Source organism: Natrix helvetica (genome assembly GCF_964273705.1).
Source record: "Natrix helvetica genome assembly, chromosome: 2".
NCBI lineage: Eukaryota > Metazoa > Chordata > Lepidosauria > Squamata > Natricidae > Natrix > Natrix helvetica.
The window spans coordinates 56,243,809-56,256,565 of NC_138552.1; the positions used below are offsets into that span (position 1 = coordinate 56,243,809).

Below are 12,757 nucleotides of genomic sequence, written 5' to 3' on the forward strand. Positions count from 1 at the left end.
CCCTGATCGGCAGGGCTATTGTATTTGCCGCTCAACGCCATTTGAAAAGAAGGAGGAGAGGAGTCCCCACGTGGCCCAAGATGGCGGCCTCCTGCAGCTTGGAGGACACAGGCAGGAATAAAGTCCTCACTTCTAAAGCCGGCAGCCCCACTGGATGGGCAGAAGAGCATCCAATCAGGTTAGAGATTACCCCTGAAGGTCCAGCCAAGGGTGTGGGCGGCAAGGCAAAGAGCAAAATGAAGCACACCTCCAGGGCGGCTAAAGAGGCAAGCTCCATTTCCAAGCCTCCCAAACCTGCCTCTAAATATGAAAGGCAGAGGCATAAAGCCCTAGGGCACATCTGCCATAGGACAATCAGCAAGAAGGCTCCCCCAGGTCTGGAGCCTGATGCGATCACAGAGGAGGATCCCTCCCAGCAAGTGAGGATTCCCATTGATACCTCAGGCATCTGGGGCTCTATCCAGGAATGGCAGTCACCCTCACTACAGGGCATTCTCCTCAAGCCTCCTTTCTACCTCTGCCGGCATGGGGGTGGGGCAACCACCCGAGGCAGAACAGTGTAAAGATGAGGTTATTTTGAGCTCCCCTCGAGTAAAAGAGACATTGAAGTTGAATCCCAAACTCTGTTTGCAGTCTAAATGAAACCAGATGCCGGGATTTCCCCCACCCCCTCTTGGAGCAAAGAGGAACATCCCGTTTCAGGGAGAAAGGCTGATTATCTCTCCTGAAATGAAGGACTCTGTTGTGATTAAGAAAATATGTTAAAAAGGGGCCGAGAGTTGCATGAGAAATGCAGCGTCTACCACCTAGCTGATTCAATCTGCTCCGAAAAACCTGTTTTTGTTCTTCTCTGATACACCGAGAAAGCAGATCCTGCAAAGTTAGAAAAGCATGCTTCCTCTCTCTCCTTGTTTGAAAGCAAGATCGACCTTGTTTCCATCTATTGAGCTCCAGGGGAAGGGATCCAGGAATCACATGATAAAGCAACCCCACCCCTTCCCAACCTATGTAATCTGATCTGCTGTTGTTAAGGCCAAATACATGTGGCCTAACAAAGAAAGAGAAACCTGATGCAGATTCCAAGCCTTACTCCTTAAGTGGTTGTAAAAGTCTCATGGAAAGATCTCAATGGAAACGAAACTTGAATGAGAAAGAGGTCAGCTAGCCCAGACCCAACCTCCCAAATCCTTTGAACTTTAATGATAAGTTATCCTGACAACGAGGGGCAATAAAGATGCCCCAACCATCCCAACATCAGCTTACCTTGTGTGTGCAAAGCCATCAGGCAACCAAAGGGCCAAAAGGCAGATGTAGTTCAGCTGAAGAGGATGCTCTTGTGGATTGGTTACTATTGTTTATGAATTATTTGGGAAGGGCTCAACCCCTATAGAAGGTACCAAAATAGCCAGGTCCAAGATGGGTTCGGAGTGTGGGCAAAGACCCTTAGGAATTCCAAAATTGGAGAGTCAGCTTGACAAATTTAACCAGCAGAATAGTCTTGGCAACTAGAGCCGAGGTGGCACAGGGGTTAGGGTGCAGTACTGCAGGCTACTTCAGCTGACTGCTAGCTGCAGTTTGGCAGTTCAAATCTCACTGGCTCAAGATTGACTCAGCCTTCCGTCCTTTAACAGCAAGGAAGGCGACATTACCAATCACTCCAAACAGTAGGCACAATCAGCGTTCACTAGTGGCTCCTCTACAAACTGCAATCCAGTATTTCAGGCCAACACTTGCAATGCCTAGTAGCCGACAAGTGATGTGCACCTGCATCTACAAAGCATTGCATCATACCCTAGTGGCCAACTTGTGAACTGTGCCTGCATCTCCAAAGCCCTGCAATGCACTCTAGTGGTTGACCAGTGAACTGCGTCCGTGTCTACTAAGTTTTGCAAAGCACTCCAGTAGCTGACACGTGAACTGTGCCTGCATTTACAAAGTCTGGCAACACACACTAGTGGCTGACACATGAACTGCGCCTGCATCTCCAAAGCCCTGCAACACACTCTAGTGGCTGACCAGTGAACTGCATCTGCGTCTGCATCTACAAGTTTTGCAATGCACTCTAGTGGCTGACACATGAACTGCGCCTGCATCTACAAAGTCTTGCAATGCACCCTAGTGGCCGACAAGTGAATTGAACTCAAAGAATTCATAATACATTCAAGAAATTTTCTGAGCTAATTCTAGTCATAGAATCATAGCACCCTTCTAGCCATGGCAAAAGAGTCAGACAGACCGGTCACCATGCCTGAACCCACCACAAACTCAGAATTGAATGTCCAACTATGATAAAACGCAGAAGCACCTCAGATAGCCTATGACCTTAGACAGCATTCGCTGAGGGTAGAACATATAGCAGGGGTGGGCAACATCAGAGCCAACTGGCTCAGCCAGACTGAGGTGGACAATTTGGAGTGGAAGCTGCAGCCAGCAATCTTCGAGGAGCTGGCAGAGCGCTTCAGACGCCCAAAGGTCAACCTACTCACCACCCCTCTCAACGCCCAGCTCCTGAGGTTTTACTCCAGGTACCGGACACAGGGGGCGGAGGGGGTAGATGCTTTCAACGGCCCTTGTGGGCTCCTCTATGCCTATCCACTCTTACCCCTGATCCCCAGGGTCATACAAAAAATCTTGTGGAGGGGGCAGAGGTGGTACTGATTGCCCCACACTGGCCCCGAAGGCCTTGATTTGCTGATGTCCAATCCCTCTCAGTGGACAGGCCCTGGAGGATCCCCCAGGAGAGGATCTCCCTCAGTCAGGGGTCGCTGGAACACCCAGACCCTCAGTGGCTCCAGTTGACTGCTTGGCGCTTGAGTGGAGCATCCTGAGGGAAGATCACTTCTCCCCTAGGATTATGCAGACTATCCAGGCAGCCTGCAGACCCTCCCATGGAGTTCATTTACGGCACTACAGGGTGGGCTTTTTCAACATGGTGCATCTCTAGGGGCTATGATCCGGTCCCGGCCACTGTTGCACAAGTTCTGGACATCCTTCAGGTGGGGCTGGACAGAAGGTTGGCTCCCAACATGATTAGGAGACAGGTCTCAGCCATTTCATCGATACTCCTGTGCGGTAGATCTCAGACACTGACTCACCATCCGATGGTCAGGCGGTTCCTCAAGGGGGCCTCCAATCTTAAACCACCCATGGTGCACAGATACCCTTCCTGGGACTTACACAAGCTGTTGGATGCTCGCAGGCTGTTCACAGGGCGGGGGACACGCCTCACCAGGCATAAGTTTGGGCATATACTCAAATGTGTAACCCTCCATACGAACGTGTAGGCTTTGGTACGTCCCATTCTAGATACTGCTACCCTCACTATGGAGAAAGGGTGTTGGTACTTACCTGATACGCCTCTTCTCATAGTGAGGGAGGAGTATCCAGCCCCTCCCTGATATGGGTATGTTGCAAAATTGTTATGTGGTTTGTTGAACTGTTCTGTTGAAGTAATAAATAAAGGTTTGAAACTAAAATAAAGTCTAGCATGGATGAGACAGCAAATTGGATAGAGTTCTTCACCGATAACTGGGTGGAGCCTGGTGACCAAGGCATGGCTAAAAGATCTTATCTGACTCAATCCGATCAAGAGAGGACAAGGTCAACCCATCCTGGATACTCCTCCTTCACTATGAGAAGAGGTAAGTACCAACACCTTTTTTCAAATTCTGGTCTATTTTAGAAAATACCTTTCTACATTGTTAGATTTATAGAAAGTTGTGTGTGTGTGTGCGCGCACATGCCTCTACTGTGTGTATATACAAACACAGTGTGTGTGTGTGCGCGCCTCTACTGTGTGTGTATATCAGTGGTGGGTTTCTGCCGGATCGCACCAGATCGCGCGATCCCGTTGGTCAATGAACCCGGAAGTAAGTTCCTGCCCTGCCCCTGTCACGTGACGGCGCTTGCCTGCGCTCCACCAGCTTGGGCGCAACTGGAGAAGTTTCTCTTCTCAGAAATGTCTTCAGTGGAGCGGTGGCAGCCTGGCAGGCTGAGCCTGCGTCCCTTTCAGGAGCTCCACTGAGGAAACTTCTCCGGTCGCGCCTGAGCTGGTGGACCGCCGGCAAGCGCCGTCCCGTCGCCAGGGAGACAGTGAGTGAGGTGAATCGCGTGGTTGCTCAGATCACACGGGTGCAGCCCAACGGTCGGGCTGCGCCCGTGTGATCTGAGCAACCACACGATTCACCTCACTCACTGTCTCCCTGGCGACGGGACGGTGCTTGTCGGCGCTCCACCAGCTCGGGCGCGACTGGAGAAGTTTCCTCAGCAGAGCTCCTGAAAGGGACGCAGGCTCAGCCTGCCAGGCTGCCACCGCTCCACTGAAGACATTTCTGAGAAGAGAAACTTCTCCGGTTGCGCCTGAGCTGGTGCAGTGCTACAACGGGGTGGGGTGGGGGGGGGGAAAGGAGCAGAAAAGGAGACAAAAAGGAGAATGAAAGGGAGAAAGAGGAGGTGGGGGATAGTGGGATCCTTGCTGCTTTCTGAGCTTGGTGGTTTTCTTACAGACATTTCATTACCAAACTAGGTAACATCATCAGTGCTAGAAGGGAGTGGGGTTGTGGGGAAAGGAGGAGGAGGAGAAGTCGAAGGACAAAAAGGAAAAAGATAAGGAGGGAGAGGACTGTGGGGTCCTTTGGTGTTCTCTGAACTTGGCCGGCAAGCCACTCCCACCCGGTCACATGGCCGGCAAGCCACTCCCACAAAGGAGGCCACACCCACAGAGTAGGTTCCAAAATTTTTTGAAACCCACCACTGGTGTATATATACACACACACAGATGTATACATATCTGTATTACTAAACAAAGATCAAATGAAATTTTGTGAAAGTCTGAGAGAGTTAATCCTATTCAAGACATCATGTTGAATAATCTGCGACCTCATATATCCTCTTCTATCAGCTGTATAATTTATAGTGTCACCTAAGGTTTATCTGTGTGTAATCTGCAAGAGATTTAGATCTTTTCTGTTAGAGGAATTAGATATGAGAAACCATGTAAATTTAGGTTCAAAGGACTGCTAACGCTGAACGGAAGTGTTCAGTGAAATGTTTTGCCGGCTCAGCCTTTAGCAGCATCAGGGTTTGGCTTTGTTAGCTTAAACTTCGTAATATGCTATTTGAATTGTCAAGGAACTTGACCAACTGCCTAAATCAATATTTAGGATTAAATAGATTTAAGAGAGTTCTTCAAACTTTTGTGACTGTAACAATTCTGTGTACCGTAATAATATCCAGATGGTTTTATCTAATACATGTAAATGTTACTGACCACAGCAAATTTTTGAACAATCCTAGTTATGAATTGAGGTGTATTTTATTAATGAATACTACATCTCAAATCCAATGAATTGTATCTCAGAAAATGGTTCTATAGGAGTTGCTGTTTGTATGTGAGCTATTGTACAGTGAGGCTGAATAGCCAATTCTGGTTTCTAGTATCATGTGAGAACAGTAAAAGGAATTTGATATAAGAGTAACAGCACCAACGTGGATGATATTAGAAGGGAATAGAAGAATTAGAGTCTAGTTCTACATAATGGTACTAATATTTTATATTTTAAAATTATAATTAATATCGGCTGGATTTATATTGAACTTAACTGAATGCTATCTACTATACTAGGGATTACATGATTGTCTGCTACAATTTCTGGAGGTTACTATTGATCTCATGTTCAGTACATGCCTTTTTATAAATGTCATTCTAACAGCTAGGTATGTGGATCATTAAAATTGAAAGACTTGTTCCAATCCGCAACAGTTCTATTTATAATAAATATTTTATTGGTACTACATATAGTAGCACATAAAAATACATAGGTGCAAGAAAGTCTGCATTGTAATTGAAAAGCTGAGCGAATACTTACTTTTAAAATTCCATGCTGAGTTTCTCAGAGAAATTAAGGCAATATAGATGCTTCCCCATGTTTTCATACTTGCAATAATTCTGTTGAAATCATTTACTGTAGGTCACCCAGGGAACTTTACAGTTAAACAAATATTCACATTAATATTCTGTTCACAAGACCATACTTACAGTAATAATAATAATAGCAATAATTCATCCATCCATATTGATGAAAAATACCAAATTTTGCAACAACATGCTTCTTACCATACTTATTAATAATATACAGCAGCTCCACTTGCTGGTTCTCCATTATGAAAAACAGCATCCACAGAATTCATGCAGTTGAATGTGCTTATGTGAATATACAGCATTTCAGGAGTCTCTGCACATCTGTTTCTCATAAGTAGTTGGCAGACCTAAATTACATACAAAGAAAATTATGTTGTTTTACAAAGTTTTTTCAAGCAGAGAACATTGATTTGCTTTTATTTGTGTTCTGTGCCATCAGAAAAATCCATACATACCCATCACAATATTCTTTTTGATGGTAAATAATATTATATAAAACAGAAAAAATAGTAACTTTTGAGCCAAAAAAAATCAAAGATAAGAGAAAGAAAGGAAATTTAACTATGCCTGCTTTGTTTTAAAACCATTTACTACTTCATAACTTTCTGTCTTTGAAAACATAATTTCTCCTGTGCGCTGCTTGGAGAGTCCAAGCATGGGTTAACACAGTCTAACTGCCCTAGGACTGAGTGAGTTTTTTTGTTGACCACACCTCCCTTTGCCTCTGCAATTCAGTTTAAAAACTCAGTCCGCCCATTTGGACTGTGGCTGGGGAGCTCCTCAGTCTTAGAGCAGTTAAACTGGACTCCCCACAGCAAACATAGAAGACAAATATTTACCAACCAGAATTGACAAAGTTACCAAGTACTCCTTACACGAAGTGCTGCCTGAGAGGTTCTGCTGGACGCCCGTAGCCTGCTGAATGTGAGCAAACAATGCGCGGGGTGAGTTCCTTGTCCGGTGGCTGCCGGCGAGGACGGGGCAGGCGAGGGGCCTCCCAGCGGTATTTGTCCCAGCCAGCTTCGTCTGGATCGTCTGGAGGGCCCGTTGAGCTCTCTGGCGGCAAAAGCGGCTGTTTAATCTGCCCGGCAACAGCAATGGCCATTTTGACGGGCTTCGCGCACTTTTCGCCATTTTGCAAGGGAAAGCTGTGCGCGCAGCGGCAGCCATTTTAAAGTGCCGGGTGGCATTCCGAGCATTGGAGCCGCGAGGAGGAGGCAGATTGAGTCCTCAGCAGCAGCAGCAAAGCCGCCGGACCATGAGCCTTGTCCGGAAAGCCAGTGAGGCCCAAATCGGGACACAGCTCAGTCCCGGGAGGCGGCCATCGAAGGAAAAGAAGGTTCTGCCCTTCAGCGTCCTTCCCCTCATTTGTGGATTGCAGGGCATTCTTCTGGCCGGCTGGCTTGTGCCGATGCACCGTCTCACCTTGGTCTGTCCATGCTGCGTCCGGCTGGCCAGTATGGCAGACAAAGGTTTGGGGACACAAGAAGTGCAGGCAGGACCTTTCTCCAAGTGGAGCAGGCTTGATCCCCCCCCAACGGAGGAAAGGGAGGCAAGGCCACCTCCAGGAGGGCATCCCCTGGGCCTACTGGGGGCACTGATAAGAACAAGGAGGGGCCGCACAAACAAAAGACCTCACAGCCCCACAGGAATGATAGGTCTCCCGAGGCATTGCCTGAGCCAACCTCAGACCAGAGAGGAGAGTGGGAACTTGACTCCCCACAAGGGAACAGGTCTCCCCTGTCTGTGGGGGAAATTTCCAGAGATTCTTCCCCTGACGCATCCTGGGGTTACCCCGACTCTCCCAGCTCATCCATCAGGGAGGAGCTGGTACCTTTTCAGGATATCATTCCAGAGGAGGAGTGTAGCAATGCTAGAGGGAGCAGGAAGCATCCTGTTCCTTCATCGGCCCGCCCCAGGGAAGACAAGGGCCCAGCCCTGTCGGCTGAAATAAAAGAGGTGATTGCTCAAGCCATCTCCCAGGGCATAGCCGAGGGCACCAAGCAGAAGAAGGCCCGAACCACTGGCACTCCAAAGCCTAGGCCTACCTCGGCGCAGGCCAAGGATCAGGCTCCACCCTCTCCAGCACCTCAGTGGCTACCGAGGAGTAAGTCTGGGAAGGAGAAATTGATGACTTAAAGTTATCGGAGGATGAGGATCTTCCTCCTGATAAGCCAGCCTTAACGGGGTTATTCAAATCCTCTCTATTCAAATCTATCCTTCATAAAGCCAAGGCGGCCACTGACTTGGGTTCCTCTCCCAAGACTGTGGCCACCCCTTTAGTTTCTGCTAAGGACCATAAGGAGGGCCTGTTTAAAGAACCAGCGCCTACCCTAGATTTAGTGCCAGTGCCAGATTTATTCATGGACGTAGTCCAAAGACAGTGGGTTCAGCCGGGTACCCTTAACAACCCTAGCGGTGGAGATAAGTTTCTCTATGCTGTAGAAAGTAAGATGGAGGAGGTGCTAAAATTGCCAGAGGTGGATGCACCAGTGGTCTCTTTGACCTCCAATTCGAACTTACCTGCCGACCTTCTAGAAGGTCTCAAAACCAAAGACAAGAGATCTGAGAAGGCATGTCACAAAACACACCAGGCGGTGGCCTGGGCCATCAGGGCATCCACCTCTGCCTCTTTTTTCACTAGGGCATCCCTCCTCTGGCTGCGACAACTGAGGTCCAAATCCTCTTCTGGGGGATCTCGGTGGAAGCATGACATCAACAAAATAATTACCGCAGTTGAATACTCAGCAGATGCCTCTTTAAATGTGGCTAAATTCGCATCCAGGGCACTGGCATCCAACGTCACCTCTCATCACCTGCAGTGGCTCCGCCACTGGCAGGCAGACATGAAGGCGAAGGGAAGCTCACTTCCGCCCCCTTCAAGGGAGGGCAGCTCTTTGGGGAGCCCTGGACAGGTGGTGTCATCACTCTCAAGAAAAACGAACGCAAGGGCTCAGGTTCCTTTCGGAAGCAATCCTTTAGAGCACAGGAGACCCCTCAGGCATCCAGTTCCTCTAATTATCAGAGATCCTACCCCCAGGCGGCAGATAGGGGCCAGGATAGAGGCTCCTACGGGTCACGAGGGAGGCAACAACAGCAACATTCCTTTCGGAAGCCCTTTCATGGCGGAGCAAACTCCCACCACTTCTGGCGAGGGAAATGACCATCAAGGGTTTCTCCCATAGGGGGCCGGCTTCAGTTATATGCTGACAGGTGGGAGGAGATCACATCAGACTCGTGGGTCCTCAACACGATCAGGAGGGGCCTAGTCCGATTCGTCTGGAATGCTACCTAGACAACATCATCATCCATTCCTCCATCCGCGACCAGGCCTGACAGGACGTTCAAGTGACCATAAGGGTTCTACAGCGCCACGGCTTCTCGGTGAACCGGAAGAAGAGCCACTTTGAACCAATCACCCGCATTCAACATCTCGGCACCATAATAGACTCCACCTCTTGCCAGGTGTTCCTGTCGCTAGACAGGTTAAACAATCTTCGACACAGAGTGCATCAATGCCACCTGTCCAGGTAAGTGGCAATCGCCAAGCTCTCTCAACTTCTGGGCATCATGATCTCATGCCTGAAGGTAGTTCCCTGGGCACATCACCATGCCAGGGAACTAAAGTGGTTCCTTCTACCAATGCAGAGAGCGAAGGCCAGCAACTCACCACGCCGTGTTTGGTTACTGCCAAAGGTGATCCGCTCGCTACATTGGTGGCGGACTACGGCAGTACAGAGTGGGTGCCTATTCAAAGACCCCGAAAGAATCGTGGTGACAACAGATGCCAGCCTGCAAGGATGGGGGGCACACTGCCAGGGCCAGCTCGCCGAGGGAAAGTGGAGCCAGAGCGAAGTGCGCACAGCATAAACTGGCTGGAACTGAGAGCGGCACATCTTGCCTTGCGCCGGTTCACATCATGGATTTTGGGCCATCATGTACTGTTACTAACAGACAATGTGGCAACAAAGGCCCATATAAACAGGCAAGGTGGCACACACTCCAAGAGTCTCATGGTGGAGGCGGAGTCCCTGGGAAGGTGGGCGGAATGCCATCTTGCATCCATAAGAGCGGACCACATTTCATGGACCAACAACTAGGAAGCAGATTGGCTGAGTTGGCAGACGATCGACCATTCCGAATGGTGGTTGCACCCGGACCTATTCAAGCAGATCATGAGGAGATTCGGCAAACCGGAAGTAGACCTCTTTGCCACTCATACCAACACATACCTGCCCCGCTTCTTTTCACAATACCACTCCCCTCTGGCAGACGGGACGGATGCGCTGAGGTGCAAATAGCCCTCAGGACTTCTATATACATTTCTCCCTCTGCCTCTCATCCCACAAGTTGTGATCAAGCTGTTGGCAGAGGAGGCGGAGATAATACTGGTAGCGCCTCACTGGCCCAGAAAGTCCTGGTACGCGGACCTTGTCAGCCTCTCCATTCAGAAACCATGGAGAATTCCTCAGGAACAAATCTCCGTCAGTCAAGGGGCCATCTCTCATCCAGACCCCCAGTGGTTACAACTAGCCGTCTGGCACTTGAGGGGGACCTCCTGAGGAAACAGAAAATTTCTTATAAGGTCATTCGAACTATACAAGCATCCAGGAGACCTTCCACTACTAGGATATACGAAGCCACATGGACTGCCTTCTCTGACTGGTGTCAGAAGAATGGTATAAAGGACATTTCTGGTTCCGTTCCACAAGTACTTGACTTTCTTCAAGAAGGTCTGGACAGAGGGCTCACACCCAACACGCTCCGACATCAGGTCATGGCCCTATCAACCGTCCTTACCTGTAGCTCTTCTAGACCCTTGAGCCAACATCCACAGATTAAGAGCTTCCTGAGGGGCGCGGTAAATATTTGCCGTCAGGTGGTTCATCGTTACCCGTCTTGGAACTTGCCATTCGTCCTAAGGGCTCTAAAAGGGGTGCCCTTCGAGCCCATGAGGCAGGCTAGTCTCCATAACCTGACACTTAAGACTGCCTTCCTAGTCATCATCACCTCGGCGCATAGGATTTCAGAGCTGGCTGCGCTTTCAGTCAGGGAGGATCTATGTATTATACATCCTGATAGGGTCATACTGAGGCTTGATCCCGCCTTTATTCCAAAAATCAACACTCACTTTCACAGATCCCAGGAAGTGATCCTTGCCAACTTTTGTCCTAAACCTGCCCATCCTAAGGAAAAGGACTGGCATAAGTTGGATGTTAGGAGGGAAGTCCGTATTTATGTCAAAAGAACTAAGGACTTTCGACGCTTTGAGTCATTGTTAATTTCATTCCACCCTGGGTCACTGGGCCGCAAGGTATCGTCCCACATGATTGGGCGCTGGCTGCGGGCCATCAAACTCGCCTACGAGCATCAGGGCAAAGTTGCGCCATGAAGAGTGACTGCGCACTCAACGAGGAGTGCAGCTACCTCAGCTGCTTGGGCGACCCAGGTGTCTATCATTGACATTTGCAGAGCAGCCACGTGGTCGTCACCCATGGCCTTTTATTAAAAATTACAAGATTGATACCTTTGCCTCAGCCAAAGCCTCTTTCGGAAGACGGATTTTACAAAAGGTTGCAGAGGCTATGGACACTCTGGACTCTACCCGCCTTGGGACACAATAGCTTGGGTATGTCCCATGCTTTGACTCTCCAAGCAGCGCACAGGAGAAAGACCGGTGGCTTACCTGAACGGTCATTCTCTGGGCGCTTTAGGAGAGTCCAACCCCGCCCAGGGTCTGTTGATTGATCAAGGTTGATCTTAAAGGAACTGAGGAACGGCCGTCCTGTATGGCGATTTCTTCGTTTTTAAACTGAATTGCAGAGGCAAAGGGAGGCATGTTCAACAAAAAAACTCACTCAGTCCTAGGGCAGTTAGACTGTGTTAACCCATGCTTGGACTCTCCCGCAGCGCCCAGAGAATGACCGTTCAGTTACGCCAACGGTCTTTCACTATGTCCACACATTGATATCTCTCTCTCTCTGTCTCTCTGTCTCTCTGTCTCTCTGTCTCTCTCTCTCTCTCTCTCTCCCCTCCTCCCTCTCTCTGACACACAGAACGAGCAAATAAATATGGAAAAGAGGAAAAAAATGGAAATGATCTCACACATATCAGGTAAACATAGGGTGGTAATTTAGCATTGTCATCTTACCCAATTATGTTCAATTCTATTCAAGTGAAGCAGGACTTATTCCCTGATAGTTAAATTACTTTAGCCTAATATCTATTTTCAACTTTTCTACAAGTTTGAAAATAGTATCTATTGCAGGGGTGTGAAACTCGATTTCATTGAGGGCTGCATCCGGATTGTGTTTGATCTTGAGGGCCCATGCTGGGTGTGGCTAGACTGGCATGGCCAGCATGATGTCACTCATGTCAGTGGGGTGGACGCCTATGGTGGCCCAAGTGTTCTCCCAGAAAAAACGAGTTCCCAAGCTCCATTTTCAGCTGGGATGGTCTCCTGCAACTCTCTGTCAGTAAAAACAAAGCTCAGGAGGGTTGCATGCTTCATTTACCAGTAGAATTCTTTCTCTTCAGATGCGGCTTATCTTGATGAATTCCAGCTGCGCCATTTCTAAGGCTCACTGATCTTTGCAGCCGTCCTGCAGAGCTGCAATGACGAAGTCTTTCACCCCCGCTGGCCCGGGGACTGGACAGAGCTCCCAATGGCCCATGGGCAGGAGAGAAGCCCCAAGGTATCTCCCACTCCGAAATGAGCCAGAGACCCCATCTCGGAGGGCACTAGCTCGAGCAATTTGAAATTTAGAGTAGTCAATTAACTGAATTAAATCAATTAGCAATAATCAATTCATACTGATATTTCCTCTAGGGAACAAA

General features: G+C 48.8%; 1 protein-coding gene across 2 annotated transcripts in view; it reads left to right on the top strand.

Annotated features, from left to right (window-relative positions):
- PRR16 (proline rich 16) overlaps positions 1-12,757 on the top strand; it is a 133,499-nt gene that overhangs the window by 12,900 nt on the left and 107,842 nt on the right. Inside the window, exon 1 of one of the 2 annotated variants that reach the window (XM_081943550.1) lies at positions 11,984-12,034. The exons of the other annotated variant lie outside the window; for it this stretch is intronic. The gene's annotated coding sequence lies outside the window, so the exon portion shown is untranslated. Of the gene's footprint in view, positions 1-11,983; positions 12,035-12,757 lie in introns of those variants that run through there. 2 annotated transcript variants of the gene reach the window in all.